The sequence below is a fragment of the Dreissena polymorpha genome, chromosome 14 (assembly GCF_020536995.1).
Source record: "Dreissena polymorpha isolate Duluth1 chromosome 14, UMN_Dpol_1.0, whole genome shotgun sequence".
Classification (NCBI taxonomy): Eukaryota; Metazoa; Mollusca; class Bivalvia; order Myida; family Dreissenidae; genus Dreissena; species Dreissena polymorpha.
Genome location: NC_068368.1, coordinates 48,622,830 through 48,636,598, shown reverse-complemented (window position 1 = coordinate 48,636,598; position 13,769 = coordinate 48,622,830). Strand labels below are relative to the sequence as shown.

The 13,769-nt window shown below is 36.2% G+C and overlaps 1 protein-coding gene across 1 annotated transcript in view; it reads left to right on the top strand.

Annotated features, from left to right (window-relative positions):
* The first annotated feature begins 2,929 nt into the window (after positions 1–2,929).
* The window catches only part of LOC127857537 (uncharacterized), a 30,154-nt gene continuing 19,314 nt past the window's right edge, over positions 2,930–13,769 (top strand). The window contains exon 1 of the mRNA XM_052393973.1: positions 2,930–2,970. The gene's annotated coding sequence lies outside the window, so the exon portion shown is untranslated. The remainder of the gene's footprint in view (positions 2,971–13,769) is intronic.

Sequence of the window (13,769 nt, the reverse complement as noted above, 5' to 3'; positions counted from 1 at the left end):
TAAAAGTGCGGCTCGTGTGAATTTGTGAATAGCAGAAGCATTTGTCTGCTTAATTAAGATCCGTGTTAGTGTTCGTGTGTCGTATGAATAGATATCGTTGCAGGAGATTACAATGATCCGTATATTTAAGATCTGTATAGTATTTACGAAATCAGAATGAAGTATCTGGCTTATTTGGTATTTTTCCACACAACTTTTATTTAATTTAAATCCGTTTATAGGAACTATATATATATATATATATAGCTAGAAATTGAGTGCTTTTCGGTCTTCATAGGAAAAGCATTTCGGTCGGTATATTGCCGATATTTATCCAATTTTGTAGTATAGACATACAATCATATAACCATTAATTAACTAATTAAACCCGTTAACACACACTAGAAACGATATATTGCATATATATAGCGAGAAATTGAGTGTTTTTTCGGTGCTTTTCGGTGCTATTCGATGCTTTTCGGTACTTTTCGGTGATTGTATGCACCCGTAAATAACTATGTATAGACATCGTGAACAATACATAGTGAGCAATCTACCCATATATACAATATATATATGTACTGGCACGGTACTTACCGAAAAGAAAGGCGCAACTTCAAAAACGTCCCTCTCGTACATAAACTGGAGCGTTTTATATCCAGAATACGAGAACACTGTGTACGATCCCTTACACAAATAATCAGACAAGTACTTTGTATGGCTATGTCCCACTACTAAAGGCACTGTTAGTAAATAAAATCAAACACAACAATTCGAGCAATTGTTGTGTCAATTAACACACTTTATATCAACATCGATTCATAAAATGTTTATATGATTTATATCGTGATCAAAGCTAGACTTGTATTGCAGTTATGATTTTTTCTTAACAAAAAACTTCTTATTTAAGTATTCGGATCGGAACGGTTTGACAACAAGCTGTATATCTACCCAAGACACAAATCTTCGATTGACAGTAAGTAAGAACAACATGCCAAGAGCAGATATACATAAGTGGCACTAACCTGTGATCGCGACCATTGTATCCTTAATTGGCAGTTGTTGTTACTGTGTCCCCGGAAAATTTCAGGGTATTGCATGAACCATGTCACCAAATTGACATTTAACTGGTAATATCAATGTCAAAAGTAGCAGTAACAGACGGAGTTACCGTGACATAGTGGTCTAAGGTGCCCATCTACCTACCCAGGGGTTGTGGATTGATATGGCATCTTTTCATATTGGTATTAACACGGTCGTAGGAATAGGTCCATTGTTTACATTACAATGGTATCAAATAATGTATGGTCGGTTGGGAAAGTGATGATTTTATCACCTTTTCCGGGTAGTCCTATAGGCATTTGCGCGTGTAAAAAACGTTAAAATAGGCCGACTTTGACCGCGATTTACAGGCTGAATCTGAACCTGCCTTAAAATATTTTTACATGGTTAGAAACTGTGGAGGTTCTCCTGTACTACAATACCGTTATAATTAATATCGAGTCAATAATACTGTTTTTATAACCCCGTTTACCTTTTTCGGGTTTTCCTTAAGGCATTTCCGTGTGTAAAAAAACCCGTAAAAACAGGCTGACTTTGACCGGGATTTACAGGCGGAATCTGACCCTGCCATAAATTATTTTGACATGGTTAATAACTGTGGAGTATCTTCTTTACAATGGTACCATTATAATTAATATCGGACGAATAATAATGCATATATAACCATTTTCGCTTTGATGCTTCGCCTTATTTCATATTATGCTTTCTCACAATATTTTTTACATATTTAGAAACAGTAGAAGAATACCGTAACAACGGTACCAAAAATGTATGGTCGGTTGGAAAAAGGATGCTTTTATAACCCCTTTTAGCTTTTCCGTGTTTTCCTCAAGACATTGTTCTGTGTAAAAAAACACGGTATTTTTCGGTCAACTTTTACCGCACAGCGATTTACAGGTTGACACTGTCCCTGCCATAAAATATTTTAACATCATTAGAAACTGTAGAGGTCCTTCTTTGCAACGGTACCATTATAATAAATATCGGACGAATAATAATGCATTTATAACCATTTATATCGGTTCCGGGTTTTCTTTACGGCATTTGCGTGTGTAAAAAACCCCGTTAAAACAGGCCGACTTTGTCCGCGATTTACAGGCCGACTCTGACCCTGCCATAAACTATTTTATATATTATTAGAAACTGTAGAGGATCTTCTTTACAACGGTACCATTACAATTAATATCGGACGAATAATAATGCATTTATAACCATTTATATCGGTTCCGGGTTTTCTTTACGGCATTTGCGTGTGTAAAAAACCCCGTTAAAACAGGCCGACTTTGTCCGCGATTTACAGGCCGACTCTGACCCTGCCATAAACTATTTTATATATTATTAGAAACTGTAGAGGATCTTCTTTACAACGGTTCCATTACAATTAATATTGGACGAATAGTAATGCATTTATAACCATTTATATCGGTTCCGGGTTTTCTTTACGGCATTAGCGTGTGTAAAAAAAACCGTTAAAACAGGCCGACTTTGTCCGCGATTTACAGGCCGACTACGACCCTGCCATAAAATATTTTGATATGGTTAGAATCTGTAGAGGATCTTCTTTACAACGGTACCATTATAATTAATATCGGACGAATAATAATGAAGTTATAACCATTTATATCGGTTCCGGGTTTTCTTTACGGCATTTGCGTGTGTAAAAAAAAACGTTAAAACAGGCCGACTTTGTCCGCGATTTACAGGCCGACTACGACCCTGCCATAAAATATTTTGATATGGTTAGAATCTGTAGAGGATCTTCTTTACAACGGTACCATTATAATTAATATCGGACGAATAATAATGAAGTTATAACCATTTATATCGGTTCCGGGTTTTACCTAAAAGATTTCCGGGTTTTCCGGATATTTCCGGGTTTTATACCTCGCCCGCAACTACTTCCGATGAAAAGAACCTTCGAAACAGAAAGTAAATGTTTCATATTAAACTTCAATATTTGGGGAACGTCTCTTTTCCATTGTCTGAAATGTCTCTTTTCCATTGTCTGCAAAAAGGCAGTGAAACACCAAATTACGCAACATTTTTTTTATTCAGCAAAACAGTTCAACGCTAAATAGTTTGTGCATGATGTTCAAAACATTTAAGTTACATTTAAAAGCGAATACGTTTGTTCGTAATATGTACGGTACCGACGAACTAATGCATTTTAAAACAAATAGTCTTTTTTTCAGTTCTTTCCTTCTAGAAGTCTAGCCACGGCGTGAGAAAATAATATTTCAAATTGCATTCGTTAGCACACCTCATCCTTAACCACTAAAGATTTGTTAAAATCGAATTATTGTTCTTGACTATAAATAGTCTATAGTCTTTACTAAAAGTCGAATATGGCCACAGTAAATAACAATGAAAATCGCACCATCGTTCATTTCTGAAAGTCGACTATGGCCACAGTAAATGACTCTTAAAATGAGACCATCGTTCATTACTGCAAGTCGAATATGGCCACTGTAAATGACTCTTAAAATGACACCATCGTTCATTACTGCAAGTCAACTATGGCCACAGTAAATGACTCTTAAAATGACACCATCGTTCATTACTAAACATCGACTATGGCAACAGTAAATGACTCTTAAAGTGACACCCATCGTTAATTACTACAAGTCGACTATGGCCACAGTAAATGACTCTTTAAATGACACCCATCGTTCATTACTACAAGTCGACTATGGCCTCAGTAAATGACTCTTAAAATGACACCATCGTTCATTACTGCAAGTCGACTATGGCCACAGTAAATGACTCTTAAAATGACACCATCGTTCATTACTGCAAGTCGAATATGGCCACAGTAAATGACTCTTAAAATAACACCATCGTTCATTACTTCAATTCGACTATGGCCACAGTAAATGACACTTAAAATGACACCATCGATTTTTACTAGAAGTCGACTTTGGCCACAGAATATGACTCTTAAAATAAGACCATCGTTCATTACTGCAAGTCGACTATGGCCACAGCAAATGAGTCTTAAAATGACACCATCGTTCATTACTGCAAGTCGACTATGGCCACAGTTAAAGACTCTTAAAATGACACCATCGTTCATTACTGCAAGTCGACTATGGCCACAGTAAATGACTCTTAAAATAACACCATCATTTATTTCTAAAGGTTGACTATGGCCACAGTAAATGACTCTTAAAATGACACCATCGTTCAATACTAAAAGTCGACTATGGCCACGGTAAATGACTCTTAGGAGACAGTTTCAGTTTTGTAGCCCTATTTGCGCATTGGCCCAGGTCAATTTCCTGAACATAAGGCGTATGACCTAAACAAAATTGTTTTTTGACTCCAGGAGCTTAAATGTAAGTATAAATGGTCAATATTCTAGTAATTTCACATGTTTTCAGTAATTCGAAACTAAGTTACCTGAATTTTAGTCAACAACAACAACATGCTCAGTGAGATGTAAACAAATGTACTTCCTGCTTAAAGCAGCCGGAATTTGATAGATTTCAACGGTGGGTTTAAATAAGTTAGCAGTGCAAAAAAGTTCAATGGTAATGACCCATTTTGTCTGGCTCAGTTTGAAAGCATTTGCTGTGATAGTGCAAAGCATGTTGTCCACTGTGTGCGTATTCTTACCCGGAAAGATAAATGTGATTGCCGGGTTTATCTGAAAATGGGGTTTTTACGGGCAAGTTCCGAGACCTCCGAAAAGGTCTATTTTACCCCAGATACCAGTTTAAAGTGCTTTTTCTGCATTGTTTTGTGCTTTATTTGCAAGCTGTTGATGAGCTGCACTGAATATTGTCTGAATCTATTTTCAGGTTGGGACTGAAGGCCTTGTTTTGAGGGTGTTTTGCAGACCAGTGGTTGTCGGCCTGGTGATTTTCAAGAAAAACTGTAGACTGCTCCCTTATAATAACACCATCGTTCATTACTGAAAGTCGACTATGGCCACAGTAAATGACTCTTAAAATAAGACCATCGTTCATTACTGCAAGTCGACTATGGCCACAGTAAATGACTCTTAAAATGACACCATCGTTCATTACTTCAATTCGACTATGGCCACAGTAAATGACTCTTAAAATGACACCACCGTTCATTACTGGCAGTCGACTATGGCCACAGTAAATGATTATTAAAATGTCACCACTGCTCATTACTGCAAGTCGACTACGGCCACAGTTAATAACCCCAATTATCTATTTTTAAGCATTAATACGAAAATGTGAACGAGATTTTGTATAAAGACAAAGTCGCTCTTATGCCATTATAAGCATTAATACAAAATTGTGAACGAGATTTAAGCAAACCACATAGGCGCTCTTATCCGCCATATAGCCATTAATACGGAAATATGAACGAGATTTAGTCAACATACATAGGCGCTCTTTTCCCTTGATAAGCATTAATACGGAAATATGAACGACATTTTGTTAAAACAAATAGTCTCTTTTATCATCCATATAGGCAATAAATACGGAAATTAGAACGAGATTTAATGAAAAGACAAAGGCGCTCTTATCCCATTATAAGCATTTATTCAAAAGACATAGTCGCTCTTATTTGCCATATAGCCATAAATACTGAAATATGAACGAGTTTTAGTCAAAAGACATAGGCGCTCTTATCAACCATATAGCCATAAATATAATACTATGTAAGAGTACTATATTTTACACTTGTATGTATAATGAATATTCCTGATTCACGTATGAGTTTGAGCGCTCATTAACCTGTTTAAACCCCAGTAGTTAATATTGACCGTTCCAAAGCGGCGACACCGGCTTTATTGTACTCTTTTTGTATTTTGTTTCGTTTTGTGCCGTTCTGTTTTGGCAATTCATCACCTGCCATGAATAAAGGACCACGTACGTATGTATAATACAGGGTAAGATCTTTGATCCCAAAAGGTACATGGTGCTGCTAGAAAGAAGCAGGGTGGCGATTCGGAACAGAAACTGACATATTCATATAATATCCAGGTATTTTATTAATCAAATAAAAACATATTGTCATTAAGAAACAAATTATCTATGGAAAAACGTATGATTGCGTCACTATACACACGCACATACGTTTGCAAATGTTTTGCTAAGATTTGCAGTAGATTTACGCTTGTTGCAAGAAAGATATTTATTTTTGCATGCATTTATTATTGCATGTAGAATACGCATTTAATCCGAATGCACCAACTCTTGTAAGTTCCTCCATTATGATGGCTTTTTACCCCTCTAAGACAGTGAAGGAATATTATTTTGGCGATGTCCGGAGGTGTTTATCAATAATTATTTATTAAATTTCATTAAACTTAATATGAATGTGTTCAATCATACTGCGGTGCACGCGTAATTAATTTATTGCCCCTTAATAGATTGAAATTCAGGAAGGTTGTACGTCCGGAGCTGTTTCACAGTACCTATTTCACGAAACTTAAAACAAATATGCATCATCATTCGCCGATATTGTTTCTGTGTGGTTCTCCGTCCTTCCACTTTCAATGTCCGGAGCTGTGAATGAAAGTCTATAAAACTTAAATGTCATCATACTGCAGTGGTGCACACTTAAGTTCTGTCCGGATCGATAACTCAACAGTTAACAGTAAACCGGTGTCTGTAATGCAACGATCCCATTTTTGTCCTTACACATCTTCCGACCGTACGGTGTTGTCAGCCATGTTGAACTTTTCTGCAGGATGTTATCGTCTTTGTGTTTACCAGGCTTTACCTTTGAAATAGATTGCAACACAATCCAATCTGGAACGGCATATTGACTAGGATTCTCACACAGTTTCTGAGTACCATGAAAGTTGTGACATAAGCTACAAGAAAACTTGCTTTTTAACATGAATATACATCTACTATCCAGAAAAATTTCTTACATGAAATTTCATGAGCACCTACAATTTCATTTGTAAAATTTATGTTCCGTGTTTTACTTACGTCTATCCGCTAGGGCGCTTGACCAATATTCTTTTATGCTCGAGCCTGCATTAAAAAACCCAAAATATTTGTGAAAATGAACTTAAACACACCAAGTTACATAACAAGTCAAACTTTTAAAGTGTCAAAGGCTACGAAGACATTTATAAGTAATTGTTTTATTTCGATGATTCGATAAACTTTTACTAATCATAAATTGCCTGTGACTAGTAATTGTATTAATGGCTTGGTTATGCTAAAACACGTTACAGATATCTCTTCAAACCATTTTGTAAAACGTAAATCCGAATGAAATTTCTATGACATTTATACGAAAAGAAAAACCTAATATGACGGCTATATTTTTTTACAAAACTGACCATTGTAGTATTAATGATATGGACAATACATACGGTGAGTTGTTGCCAGGCTATATGCTGTGAAAATACTTTTGGCCACCGTTCGTTGCAGAGCCTCTGTGGCCTCTTTATAACTACATCCAGTCGCCTGCAGTTTTATGATTTGAAACAAACGATTATGAGAATATTAAACAAATTTTACATACATGTACTGTGAAATATTTTCTGTACGAATATGTAGTTTACTTTGACACCAAAGAAGATAATAATTATTGTATGACATTCGAAACCGATATACTTTTTTCAATTAATTATATAACTTTAAATTTTTGCCTTTACTATTTATATTGTTCGGACTCGCCTTTAAAAACCGCGTAAAAAATAAAACGGGATTCTATGTCTATTGACAGTCTAACAGGCATGTTATATGGAGATATTGTACATTTTAAGACTTTGTTCTTCCCATTAACATTTAAAATATTTACATTTGACGAATTAAATTTACACAAACACAGCGCAAGTTTATACTTTCGTGAATAAAATGTGGTTGTGCACAAAATGAACAAAATGTTACGCACTCTCATAAATAAAATCATGTTTTGAAAACGTATATATTATTGTAAGATAATACTTGTTACTAAAAATAATCAAAGACCATACTCTATACTTCTTGCATGATCACTGAACACGCTTCCTTGACGAGGACGGATTCTGTATACGATGAAACTAGTCTGTAATTCAATATAGAAATGGTATTGGTTTTAATTTTTATAAGTTTAAGTTAAGTTTTTAACAAATGTTGATGGCAGTCTCGATCGAGCACGACCTTAGATGTATATCTTTCTACATACTAATTTTTAACCTTTACAAAATCGGTCATATGCAAGATTATGTTTATTTTTCACTTTCTAAATCCATTGTAAACGGCCCAATGATTATGTTATGGCTGACTGGAATAGTTCATGAAAAAAATCAATACTCAATAAAAAAATATAATACGAAGTACCTTTTGTTCTTCTTGAAAGCTGATTTAAGCTTTTCGTTAGCTACGAGCTTTACCAAAGGGTGGTTCCTGTAAATGTCGTCATTATTGACAGTTTAAGTAAGCAATCAATTTCCCATGTTTTGTGAAATTTGTATGAAATCAAAGAAAGGGAAAGTTTTACATTGTGTATGGTACCGTTTGTCAGGAGATATTGTGAATAAGCGAATAACACATATTTTTTCTTTACAATCGAACCTCGACTTTTATCGTTGATTGATTCAAAATATTTCGGCTCTTATCCTAAATATAAAGTGGTTATATAAATAAGGGAACACAGATAGCTTTCAATATAATTGGTATTTTGAATGCCATGCGCTTATGCAATATACAGTTGCCATTGCTAGGCATTGTACTGTACTAAGTGCCTGTTCGTAATGCAACCGGATCATTGATATACTTTGGTCTTTACGAATTTCTCATATAGAGTTTATTTATTTCGTTCGGAGCTCATAGAATTCGAAGTAGCTCTTGACTTTGGGCAAGTAACAGACGCATCAAGACCAATTCCACAACACCGTCACACATAGGTTTCGGTGGCAAGACCGAGTTCGAATACTACGCCGTTTACAAAGCTTTTCTGGCGTTAAAGTCAGTTTTTGTAAGCATTAACGCACATTTTGAAGAAGCTTAGTATATCAGTGCCTTGAATTTAATTGCAGAAAAGCTACCTTATTTATGACAATTACAACTTACCCGTTTTCTGAAAAGGTATCTTGGATGTTTTTCTCCACGACAGTCAGTGCCTGAATTACATGGAGAAAAAACAGATAAAAAAGAACCAAATGATTATAGCATGTACACTGTTTAAAGAGTATGACAATACGTTAATGAAATTGTGCATTAATATTTGAATATGATAATCAATAGGCATGCAACGGAGAGTAATGTATGAATTAATACCTCTAACATGAAAACGCAAAATCCATATCCGATGGAACTTTTTGGTGCCGCGTCAACGTTTGTAATAAGTTTGCAATGGTTTTGCAACCACAAAACGTCACTGAAATATATATAAAAAAAGATAGGAATGAAATGGCGATAGAACTTCGACCAAATTCCTATGAATTTATGTGATCCAATGGAGAGTAAAATATATATGACTTTCTTTTACAATATTGTAACCACTAGAACATGTAGAAATCCTATGAAACCATTGCTCACCTGTCTTCCACCGTCGATGTGACAATGGAAAAGCACGTTTTATATGCCACAGGGACCTAGAAAGCATTTACTGTGGCCATAGTCGACTTGCAGTAATGAACGATGGTGTCATTTTAAGAGTCATTTACTGTGTCCATAGTCGACTTGCAGTAATGAACGATGGTGTCATTTTAGGAGTCATTTACTGTGGCCATAGTCGACTTGCAGTAATGAATAGTGGTGACATTTTAAGAGTCATTTACTGTGACCATAGTCGACTTACAGTAATGAAAAATTGTGTAATTTTAAGATTCATTTACTGGGGCCATAGTCGACTTGCAGTAATGGACAATTGTGATATTTTAATTCTCATTTACTGTGGCCATATTCGACTTCCAGTAATGAACGGTGGTGTCATTTTAAGAGTCATTTACTGTGGCCATAGTCAAATTGCAGTAATAAACGATGGTGTCATTCTAAAAGTAATTTACTGTGGCCATAGTCGACTTGCAGTAATGAACGGTGGTGTCATTTTAAGAGTCATTTACCTAGGCCATAGTCGACTTGCAGTAATGAACAGTGGTGACATTTTAAGAGTAATTTACTGTCGCCATAGTCGACTGGTAGTAATGAACGATGGTGTCATTTTAAGAGTCATTTACTGTGGCCATAGTCGACTTTTAGTAATGAACGATGGTGTTATTTTACGAGTCATTTACTGTGGCCATAGTCGAATTGCAGTAATGAACGATGGTGTTATTTTAAGAGTCATTTACTGTGGCCATAGTCGACTTTTAGTAATGAACGATGGTGTCATTTTAAGAGTCTTTTACTGTGGCCATAGTCGACTAGCAGTAATGAACGATGGTGTCATTTTAAGAATCATTTACTGTGGCCATAGTCGACTTGCAGTAATGAACAGTGATGACATTTTAAGAGTCATTTACTGTGGCCATAGTCGACTTACAGTAATGAACGATGGTGTCATTTTAAGAGTCAGTTACTGTGGCCATAGTCGAATTGCAGTAATGAACAGTGGTGACATTTTAAGAGTCATTTACTGTGGCCATAGTCGACTTCCAGTAATGAACGATGGTGTCATTTTAAGAGTCATTTACTGTGGCCATAGTCGAATTGCAGTTATGAACGATGGTGTCATTTTAAAAGCCATTTACTGTGGCCATAGTCGACTTTCAGTAATGAACGATAGTGTTATTTTAAGAGTCAATTATTGTGGCCATAGTCGACTTTTAGTAATGAACGATGGTGTCATTTTAAGGGTCATTTACTGTGGCCATAGTCTACTTTTAGTAATGAACGATGGTGTTATTTTACGAGTCATTTACTGTGGCCATAGTCGAATTGCAGTAATGAACGATGGTGTTATTTTAAGAGTCATTTACTGTGGCCATAGTCGACTTTTAGTAATGAACGATGGTGTCATTTTAAGAGTCTTTTACTTTGGCCATAGTTGACTAGCAGTTATGAACGATGGTGTCATTTTAAGAATCATTTACTGTGGCCATAGTCGACTTGCAGTAATGAACAGTGGTGACATTTTAAGAGTCATTTACTGTGGCCATAGTCGACTTGCAGTAATGTACGATGGTGTCATTTTAAGAGTCATTTACTGTGGCCATAGTCGATTTGCAGTAATGAACGATGGTGTTATTTTAAGAGTCATTTACTGTGGCCATGGTCGACTTTTAGTAATGAACGATGGTGTCATTTTAAGAGTCATTTACTGTGGCCATAGTCGACTTTTAGTAATGAACGATGGTGTCATTTTAAGAGTCTTTTACTGCGGCCATAGTTGACTAGCAGTAATGAACAATGGTGTCATTTTAAGAATCATTTACTGTGGCCATAGTCAAATTGCAGTAATAAACGATGGTGTCATTCTAAAAGTAATTTACTGTGGCCATAGTCGACTTGCAGTAATGAACGGTGGTGTCATTTTAAGAGTCATTTACCTAGGCCATAGTCGACTTGCAGTAATGAACAGTGGTGACATTTTAAGAGTAATGTACTGTCGCCATAGTCGACTGGAAGTAATGAACGATGGTGTCATTTTAAGAGTCATTTACTGTGGCCATAGTCGACTTTTAGTACTGAACGATGGTGTTATTTTACGAGTCATTTACTGTGGCCATAGTCGAATTGCAGTAATGAACGATGGTGTTATTTTAAGAGTCATTTACTGTGGCCATAGTCGACATTCAGTAATGAACGATGGTGTCATTTTAAGAGTCATTTACTGTGGCCATAGTCGACTTTTAGTAATGAACGATGGTGTCATTTTAAGAGTCATTTACTGTCGCCATAGTCGACTTGTAGGAATGAACGATGGTGTCATTTTAAGAGTCATTTACTGTAGCCATAGTCGAATTGCAGTAATGAACGATGGTGTCAATTTAAGAGTCATATACTGTGGCCATAGTTGAATTGCAGTAATGAACAGTGGTGTTATTTTAAGAGTCATTTACTGTGGCCATAGTCGAATTTTAGTTATGAACGATGGTGTCATTTTAAGAGTATTTTACTGCGGCCATAGTTGACTAGCAGTAATGAACGATGGTGTCATTGTAAGAATCATTTACTGTGGCCATAGTCGACTTGCAGTAATAAACAGTGGTGACATTTTAAGAGTCATTCACTGTGGCCATAGTCGACGTGCAGTAATGTACAATGGTGTCATTTTAAGATTCATTTACTGTGGCCATAGTCGACTTGCAGTAATGTACAATGTAGTCATTTTAAGAGTCATTTACTGTGGCCATAGTCGATTTGCAGTAATGAACGATGGTGTTATTTTAAGAGTCATTAACTGTGGCCATGGTCGACTTTGTGTAATGAACGATGGTGTCATTTTAAGAGTCTTTTACTGTGGCCATAGTCGACTAGCAGTTATGAACGATGGTGTCATTTTAAGAATCATTTACTGTGGCCATAGTCGACTTGCAGTAATGAACAGTGGTGACATTTTAAGAGTCATTTACTGTGGCCATAGTCGACTTACAGTAATGAACGATGGTGTCATTTTAAGAGTCAGTTATTGTGGCCATAGTCGAATTGCAGTAATGAACAGTGGTGACATTTTAAGAGTCATTTACTGTGGCCATAGTCGACTTCCAGTAATGAACGATGGTGTCATTTTAAGAGGCATTTACTGTGGCCATAGTCGAATTGCAGTAATAAACGATGGTGTCATTTTAAAAGCCGTTTACTGTGGCCATAGTCGACTTTCAGTAATGAACGATAGTGTTATTTTAAGAGTCATTTATTATGGCCATAGTCGACTTTTAGTAATGAACGATGGTGTCATTTTAAGGGTCATTTACTGTGGCCATAGTCTATTTTTAGTAATGAACGATGGTGTTATTTTAAGAGTCATTTACTATGGCCATAGTCGAATTGCAGTAATGAACAGTGGTTACATTTTAAGAGTCATTTACTGTGGCCATAGTCGACTTCCAGTAATGAACGGTGGTGTCATTTTAAGAGTCATTTACTGTGGCCATAGTCGAATTGCAGTAATGAACGATGGTGTCATTTTAAGAGTAATTTACTGTGGCCATAGTCGACTTGCAGTATGATCGATGGTCTCATTTTGAGAGTCATTTACTGTGGCCATAGTCGAATTTCAGTAATGAACGATGGTGTCATTTTAAGAGTCATTTACTGTGGCCATAGTCGACTTGCAGTAATGTACGATGGTGTCATTTTAAGAGTCATTTACTGTGGCCATAGTCGACTTTTAGTAATGAACGATGGTGTCATTTTAAGAGTCTTTTACTGTGGCCATAGTCGACTTGCAGTAATGAACGATGGTGTCATTTTAAGAGTCATTTACTGTGGCCATAGTCGACTTGCAGTAATGTACGATGGTGTCATTTTAAGAGTCATTTACTGTGGCCATAGTCGACTTTTAGTAATGAACGATGGTGTCATTTTAAGAGTCATTTACTGTGGCCATAGTCGACTTATAGTAATGAACGATGGTGTTATTTTAAAAGTCATTTTCTGTGGCCATAGTCGAATTGCAGTAATGAACGATGGTGTCATTTTAAGAGTCATTTACTGTGGCCATAGTCGACTTTTAGTAATGAACGATGGTGTCATTTTAAGAGTGTTTTACTGCGGCCATCGTTGACTAGCAGTAATGAACGATGGTGTCATTTTAAGAATCATTTACTGTGGCCATAGTCGACTTGCAGTAATGAACAGTGGTGACATTTTAAGAGTCATTTACTGTGGCCATAGTCGACTTGCAGTAATGTACGA